We start from the raw sequence: 9,267 nt of genomic DNA, 5'->3' as shown, positions 1-9,267 counted from the left end.
AGAGCAACGGTTTCAAGGTCATCCAGTTTCACCTTCCTTGAAAGAATAGTCTTCATAAACTTCGCATAACTAGGCATTTGTTCCAGAGCCTTAGCGAAAGGTATATTGATGTGAAGTTTCTTGAACACCTCCAGAAACTTCCCGAACTGTCTATCTAGCTTTTGTTGCTGCAATCTCTTAGGAAAAGGTGGTGGAGGATAGAGCTGTTTCTCCCCTGTATTAGCCTCAGGCAGAGTGTGTTCAACAGTAGTCTTCCTTGGTTCCGCCGCTTTCTCCTTTTGCTTAGATTCTTCATCTCTAACATCAGCTTCGACTTCTTTTACCTTTTCAGCATCAGCTACTTTTCCAGACCTTAAGGTAATAGCCTTGACTTGCTCTTTAGCTTCCTTCCTGCCTGGTACTTCCGTGTCACTGGGAAGAGTGCCAGGTTGACGATTGAGCACTGCATTGGCTAATTGACCGATTTGATTTTCCAAGGTCTTGATAGAAACCGCCTGACTCTTGCACAACAGCTTAAGTTCCTCAAAATCAGCACTAGTAGGTGCAACTGCACTTCCCTGTTGAGGATATGATTGCCTTGTAGCATACTGCTGTGGTTGCTGGAATCCAGGTGGGTTAAACTGTTTACTCACTCCTTGCTGATATGTTGGCTGAATCGCATTCTGATTATTCCCCCAGCTGAAATTTTTATGATTTCTGTTATTAGGATGATAGGTCGCTGGCACAGGCTGCTATTGTCGCTAATAATTATTCACATACTGAACAGATTCGTTGACAAGAGAACACTGATCTGTAGCATGAGAACCTGCACAAAGCTCACAAACCATAGCTATTTGATTAACTCCATACGTAGCCAGAGAATCGACCTTCATTGATAGCGCTTGGAGCTGGGCTGCAATAGCGGTGGCTGCATCAACTTCCAGAATACCTGCTACCTTGCCTGACATCATCCTCTGAGTTGGGTTTTGATGCTCATTTGCAGCCATCGTCTCTATAAGATTATACGCCTCAGTATAGCTTTTAGCCCATAAGGCGCCTCCAGCTGCTGCATCGAGCATGGGCCAAGATTGGGCCCCCAACCCATTATAGAAACCAGTGATCACCATCCAATCCGGCATTCCATGATGTGGACATTTTCTCAACATTTCCTTGTAGCATTCCCAAGCCTCGCACATAGATTCTGTAGGTTGCTGCGCAAACTGAGTAAGAGCACTCCTCATAGCAGCAGTCTTTGCCATTGGATAAAACTTTACCAGAAACTTTTGCGCAAGATCTTGCCACGTAGTGATGGACCCAGCTGGTTCAGAATGTAACCAGTCTTTAGCCTTATCCCTCAGTGAGAATGGGAAAAGCCTCAACTTGATAGCCTCATCAGTCACGCCATTATACTTAAAAGTGCAGCAGATCTTGACAAAATTTCTTTTGTGCATGTTGGGGTCTTCAGTTGCCGCTCCTCCAAAAGAAACAGAATTCTGCACCATCTGAATAGTGCCCGGCTTGATTTCAAAGGTGTTAGCTTGAATAGCCGGATGAAGGATGCTTGACTGAATATCATCAATTTTAGGCCGAGAAAAATCCATAAGAGCTGGATCAGCTTGAATAATACGATCTCCCATGTTTACTGGTTCTTTCTGCTCAGCTCCTGAATCCGAATCCTCAAAATCTAACTTCTCTGGAATATCAAGAACTTCGTCTGTCTCCTCAGCTGTATCTAAAGTCCTCTTGCGAGCACGAGAACGAGTTTGCATAAACGCTTGCTAAAGTACCTGAAACACAACCGAAAAGAGTAAGTAACTATTACGTCCTAATCACTGAGTCCTAATGACCAATGATGGTAAGCACATAAAATAAACAAATACGCCGAGTCCCCGGCAGCGGCGCCAAAAACTTGTTAGGGCGAAAACACGCGCTAATATTCACGCAAGTATACGCGTTCGCAAGTAATATAGAATACTTTCTAGTTCGTTCCCTCAGAGACTCAGACTAATTTATTGTCTAATTAAACTCACTCACCAATGTATGATTACTTCTCAATGTTAAGATAATAACACTTAAAATTGTTGATCAAATATTAACTATAATTAACTACTTAATTAACCACTTAACTAACACTTCAAATTATCAATAATAAAACACTCATGAGATCACAACTTCATTATTACTTCCTTCTATAACCATTGTTATTACCTTTAGCATGTGACAGTGATGATATTAATCGAATAACACAAAACTGATAAAAGCCAACTTTCATTGTACTAATACCATTCTACCAAACATCCACAATTAAGATAGAAGTTGAATAGTCATCAATTATGTTGAGTTCCTATATGTCTACAGAAATTGACAACACAATGATTTAAGCACAAGTTATTTCTTTTGATTACATAGGGCAAATAAAACTGTTAGAGTTACCCACTAATCATGCACAACGTACATGAACCTATGCTAGCATGGCAAGTTCTAAATCTCAAGATCCACCGTCGCTTCACAAGAGATTAACACCCTATCTTATATGTTCGCGACGCACATAAGACAAATACGCACAACCAATACTAGATATCATGCAATCATCACACACTAAAGTATTAAACAATTAACTAAAGAATTCCATAATAAATCCGTTGTAACCCCATGATCACGATTAGCCCATAATAGAACTTATCGCCATCATGGGTTCATATGAAATCATGACAAACAACACAAGAAAATAATAACTACACTAATTATATTAAAACAGAGTACGTCACAAGAGTAAATAAGTCAAAGCAAGAAAACTAGCATCCAACATTACAACGAAACAAGAATTACAAGAATATAAGCTTCCTCTTCGTTGCGGTGTGCTAAATCGGTCTTCTTCCTTATCTCCTTTGCTTCTTGCGTAAAACACAATCTAAAACATAATCTCCTTAATACTCTCTATGAAAAACGTCTCAAATCTACCTATATAATAGTCCTATAAAACTCAGATTACATAGAAGTTGGAAGCCATACAGAAGTAGAAGTCTAAAATAATTCAGCTTTTTTCCCCGACCTTGCGCGGCCGCTCAGCACTGCTGCGCGGGCGCGCAGGACCCTACTGGAAAAATTCCAAGCTTGCTCCGTTTCTTCGCCGTAATCTGCCCATTCCTTTCCTCTCGCAATGGTGAACACATGCCAAGGCTTATTCTTGATGATTCCTCCCCCGAAATGCAACTATTACCCTGAAATGCATAAACACTAGAAAAACGCATCAAATACACAAAATACTTGATTTCAAGACACCAATTTAATCCATTTTAAGACGTTCTAAGTGGTGTAAAATGCCACTTATCACATGTGAGCATATATATATGATTTGGTTCGAATTTTATCAATACAGAAAAGGGTGATAACTTAAATGTTGGATTATGCTAGAACTAAAGTTGCATGGTGTAATTTTTGAGAAATTTGATTGTATATATATATATATTTATGGTTCGAATTTTTGTAAATTGAAAGAAAGGAAAATGATTATTTAAAGGTTTTTGAATGAGTATGTGTTTATACGAACTAAGTGAGTATTTGATTAATTTGTGATTGGTAATTGCAAGAAGGCCGAATAGGCCATATAAACTTAGAATGAAACTTGGTTTTTTATAATCGAAAGAATGATTGGGTGTGTATAAATAAATGTCTATGGATTTGATTGTTTGATTGTAGTATGTGGTTTGAATTAAGGAATAAAAGAAAAAGGGAACTAAGACGATTGATTTTAAAGGCTATAAGTGATAGTTATAATCGTAAAGATTTAGTTCTGTATGAATCGTGTACTCGTATGAGTTATAATTATTTGATTTAAAGAATAGTCGAGATTAAAGCGAGTATAAGTTGATCATTGAGTATATTAAGATATAAAGGCTACGAGAAAAGAATGTGTTATGTGATATGTGCATGTGTGTATATAAGCTATACTCGTATAGTTCGAGTCAAGAGTATAACTGTTATTCCTAGAAGACTAACAATGAGATTTACAGAAGGGGGGTTGAATGTAAATCTCAAAACTTTTTCAAGTTTTGAGCAGTTTATAAAGTTGTGTGTTCAAGAAGAACAAGTGTGTGAATTGCTTTAAGCTAATACAGACAGATATATATTCAAGCACAAATGTAAAGAACACAACAGACCTTAAAAACTTTTCTGGTGGATTTGTTGTTCCACCAGAGATGGTATATTAGAAAATCTGTGTTCAACAATGTTGATCACAGCTGCATCCTAGTACAAACTAGATGAATTTTCTCTCAAGATATTTCTTAACAGCTCTGGAAAAAATCTCTCTAATTACTAGCTTCTTCTTGGTTCATATATATTACCAAGTGTACAAGTGAAAAACAATATAAAATTACAATAGTAAAATAAGTTCTTCACTTGCTTCTTTTCCTGTTCACTCAAGTACTTTGTTGACTATTGCAACTTTGTACAAAAGAAGAACGGCTGCTTTTTCTGTTGATCCTGAAATTCGGCTACCACATCTCAGTTTTCTCTGTCAACCCACGTGCCTCTGCTTGTAGGTACAACTACCACTTATCAACGGCTGATTAGCAGAACATCCGTTGAAGCTTTCATCCGTTGATGACTTCATCCGTTGAAGGATGTTATCCGTTGAAGCTTTCATCCGTTGATACTCTCATCCGTTGAAGGATGTTATCCGTTGAAGCTTTAGAGACATCCGTTGAAGCTTAGCTTCTCATCCGTTGAAGGTCTTTTAAGTCATCCGTTGATACCACTTCATTTATACAAAATTACAAGGCATGAAATATTTACAATTGGCCTTCCTATCTGCATATCATCTAGTAGTCAACATGACTCATAGTTTCTCTCAACTTCTAAGAATTACAATTTTAAATACAGAGACTGAAATATGCTACAATACTAGACTTATTTCTAAGTAAAGCTACACCATCAACGGATAGCCAAAGTGGTCTTATCCGTTGAGGCTACAGACACTAAATTTCTACTTAAGTGTTTTGTTAAACATATCATCAAACTAATGCACATATATTCCTAACAATCTCCCCCTATTTATGTCTATAAGAACTGTAGGCATAAATTCAGGGTTAACTTGATGATAACAAAACACTTAACAAATATTTGAATTGAAACTAAGTAGAAATATAAAAAGTGCTGCAAAAGTGTATGTACTAGGAGGTAATTGAAGATTTACAGTATTTCCAAGGGTGCTCCTCTAGCCTGAGCAAAACATCATTTTCTTCTTTGTTCCCTGGTTTTCTTTCCTAGCCCTTTGTCATTTCCCTCAATTTGGAGTTGGAGTTTTCTGAAGAATTCAGCTTCATCTTCATCACTGATATCCAACTTAGATTGCATTTCCTTGAGAGTTTCATTGCTGGCAATCTTGAGTTGGTCTTCAAGTCTGAAAAATCTTCTGACTCCTTTGTCATCTCTAAATTCCATCAACCAATGAGGTGATTTGTGAATTTTAGTTCCCCTTTCTTGTATGAGTAAGGTTCTGGGCAAAGCATTTGGTTCCCTCCAAGTCTTCCTTATGTTGGCAATCTTGTTGAGAATTTCAGTCTTGGCTGTTCTGGTAAAGCCAGAATCCTTTTTGATGGCTGAAAAGACTCTGATCAAGGTAGAGTAGCCTTCATTTAGAATCCTGTGGAGAGGCCATGTTCTTTCCCCAGCTCCTTTATATCTGAACACTAATCTTTCTGGTAACTGTCTGTAGGCAGCTATTCCCCTTACATCCTCCAGCTCATCCAGATAGAGTTCAATGTCTGAAATTTCTTTTATGTCACAGATGTGAACATAATCATCTTTAGAAATGGGTGACTTAGGTTTAGGTTTTTGTTTTTGAGTGAATTTCTTAGAGGTTGTGGGAGGTGTAGATTTTGGTTTTCTTTTCTGTTTCTTTGGTGGTGGAAGAGTGGTTAGAAAGGTAGGCAATGTGATGTTGTCCCAATCAATAGGTTCCTCTTTTGGAATGATTGGTTCACCATGGATATTTATAGAGGGATCAGTAACAAAAGGTTCAGGTATGGAAGGTAGTGGTTTAGATGTAGATTTGGTATCTTCAGGGTTATCTTCACTCCTTCTGTGTGCCTTGGCCTTTCTTCTGTTTCCCTTCTGCCATTCCTCTCTTTCCTCCATATTTTCACCAAATATGCTCCCAAGAACCTCATCTAAGTTAGCAATCTTTTCTTCACCCCTGACTTCAATTCCTTTCATTTCTTCAACTTGGCTTGACTTTAGCTGTTTTTCAAGCTTTGCTTGTGCTCTTTTGTCAGCCTTTAATTGCTTGGCTTCTTCTTTCTTAGCTATTGAGAATTTGGGATGTCCTTGCATCACACATATGCTCTTTCCCTCTCTAATGATAATAGCTCTATTTCTCCTTACAGCCTCATCCATGGACTTTTTGAGATAGGCAATACTCCTGCCTAAGATCTTGTTCTCATCATCTTTTGAAGGAGGAAAGTCCACTTCTTTTAAAGGATTCTTTGTTGAGTCCTTATTGGATCTTTCATTGGGCTTGAGGATTATAGCTTGTAGCTCTTTGGAAGAAGCTTCTCCATCCTTAAGACTCCCTACTGGCATGAGCTCCATGTTGATTGGTTCAATCTTTGTGCTAAATTTCACAGATGTTGATTTATTTTGTGTAGAACCAAACACCAATTGCAACCTTTCATCAATTCTCCTCCATTGTTCTTTCATTTGTATTTCAGCTGCTGCTAGCTGAATCAAATCAATTCCATCAGATTTTCCCTTGATTTGAATGATTGGAGAGGTAGTGATGGCAGGAACTAGCACTTTAGATATCTGAATCTTTGTAGAGGGCTCTCCTTCCCCTTCCCTTTTATTCTCCCCCTTTTTGTTATCATCAAGGAGAGGGGTCAAGCCTTGTGCTTTTGCCAGCTGCATTAGGAGATTGGTTTGAGATTGTTGGTTGAGAAGAAGGGTGGCCACAGAATCTTCAATTCCTTGAACTCTGTCTTCCAACTTGGCCAGCCTTTGTTCAGTAACTGATTCCTTTTTCAATCTCGAAACCAAGTCCTGCAAAGTACCATAGGGCATGACTGAATCCAATTTTTCTGAAGTGAAGGATTTCAAGTCAGCAATATCTTTCCTGAGATCATTTAGACTCATATCTTGCTTTACTTTCTGCAACTTCATGAGATGCAGTGAGTCCAGGTGAGCTTGGAGGATAGCCTTGATATTTGCATTTGAAGTGTTCTGAATGGCCTGTTGAATAGTGATGATTTGTTTGACCAGGTGGACATTGAATTCACCTGTTCTATGCTCCTTAGTCAGGGCCCATTCAGGTAGATTAGGAATGGAACTAGGGTCTTCATCTCCCCCTATGTTCATGCTTCCATCAGAAGAAATAGAGTCATCATCATCAGAATTTACTCCAAATTCCTCAGATGGCTCACCAGCTGTAGAAGGCATCCTGTTAATAGCAGCTTTATCCCTTTGAAGAGATTCTGTTGAGTGCACTAGATGTAGTGTCCTCTCTGCCTCCTCATTGCCCTGAGCAGCCAACAGTTGATAGGCTGTCACAGGATGAGTAAAAGTGTCAGCATCCAAGGAAATGTTATCAATTACAGCTTTGTAATGTTGCTGAAATTGTCTTTCCTTTTCAGCATCATCCACAATCATTGACTCATGAGCAATGGCTGGTTCCACCCTTGTATCAACTGTACCTGCTTTTCTCTCTTTTTCTCTATGTTCTTGCATCAGGGGCTCCCCCTGGCTCACACATCTCACTCCCTCACCTTCACCTTCTAAGGTGGTACTCCACTCACTGACTTTTGCCATGCTGGAAGAAATAGCATGCATTTTTGTGCTCTCAATCTCTCCTTTTGCCTGGGAGCAACCCAGCCTCTCACTCAAATTTTCACTCCCTGCCCTCAATCCTAAAAGTGATTGCACAGTATTCATGTCTTCTACACTTGGAATCATTTCAGTTATTTGTGTAGAGACTATCAACGGATGTGGAATATCCGTTGAAGTTGAAACTGTTGTTATCAACGGATAACTGCTGTTAAGCTTATCCGTTGAAGAGCAACCACTTGTCAACGGATGAGTGATATCCATTGAAGAAGGAAAAGAAGATGAAATTGAAAGTGATATAACTGTTGAATCTGTATAGATTGATTTGATATGTGTTGATACAGATCCTTCAATTATATCTGAAAGAATTTGCGGGTGATCCAACAAATCATCTAAAAGATGATGATCACCTGTATTTGAGTGGGGCTTCTCCCTGAGTTGTAAAGAGGGAGAATCAGGAATTGATGGGAATAGCATATCCACATCCAGAGATGGTGAAGAAGTATTTGGTGATTGATGTGTAGTTATTGTGAGAGAATGGGGCTGTGACTCCACATTTATTGGAGTCACATCAAACTGAGTTTGAGAAGGCACAGAGACAGATGGATGTTTCTGTGCAGTGTGTGCACCCTGTGTAGAAGATTGGGTTCTAGCCTTCTTTCTTCTAATAAAGGCTTTTGTAGGTGAGTGTTTGGCTTTAGTGTCCCTCCCTCTTTTGTTCTGTGTTCCTGGATGGGAACTCTTTTCAATAGTAACATCCTTTTGGGAGGATGCTACTAGGGATGTGCTAGAGACCTTTTCAACCACCACAGCTTTTTGAGAAACTGGGGCTTGGCTAGCTTGGGAAGCACTCAACTCTCCTTCCTTATCCTGGGGGTTTCTTTGATGTTCACCCCTCCCCTCACCACTCACACCCTGATCACTTCCCTCAGGGTTAATGGTTGTTGTTACAACTGTTGTCTTTTGAGAAACAACAGAGGTGGTTTTCTTTGTCTTGGATTTTGAAAGTTTGGATTTGGTGACCTTGGTAGAAATCTGTTGGGGCATTGACACAGATTTCATGGCCACACTAGAAGATAAAGAAATAGAGGGGTTGGAAGAAGTAGGAGTTGTAGAAGCAATTACCTCACCTACCTGGGGTGCATTCATGATTGGTAAATATACCAATTGCACACTGCTGTTAAGATCCATTCTCTTCAAGTCTGCAAGAACTCTTTTCTCTTGTGCCCAGCACTTGAGTTTATTATTCTCATTGATTATGACTAAACCTTCAGCAACATGGTTAGCCAATAACATAAAGAATCTAGCATAATAGATGTTATTAGGTCTATTAGCTTTGTTACCTAATCTAGTACCTAATTCTAGCATCACATAGTTGCTAAAGTTAAAGTACCTATCAGAAACAAGCATATAGAACATGTTAACAAGAGATGAAGTTATGGCATCAAAATTACTAATTTTCCCAGA

At 38.9% G+C, this 9,267-nt stretch overlaps 1 non-coding gene across 1 annotated transcript; it reads left to right on the top strand.

The window, feature by feature from the left end:
- The first annotated feature begins 1,116 nt into the window (after window positions 1-1,116).
- Window positions 1,117-1,223, top strand: LOC141680015 (small nucleolar RNA R71). The gene has a single exon (XR_012558227.1). It is a non-coding gene; the product is annotated as a small nucleolar RNA R71 (small nucleolar RNA).
- Window positions 1,224-9,267: the final 8,044 nt, after the last annotated feature.

This window comes from Apium graveolens, chromosome 1 (genome assembly GCF_009905375.1).
Source record: "Apium graveolens cultivar Ventura chromosome 1, ASM990537v1, whole genome shotgun sequence".
NCBI classification, from domain to species: domain Eukaryota; kingdom Viridiplantae; phylum Streptophyta; class Magnoliopsida; order Apiales; family Apiaceae; genus Apium; species Apium graveolens.
The sequence above is the reverse complement of the archived record's forward strand: the minus strand, read 5'-3'. Positions and strand labels throughout refer to the sequence as shown.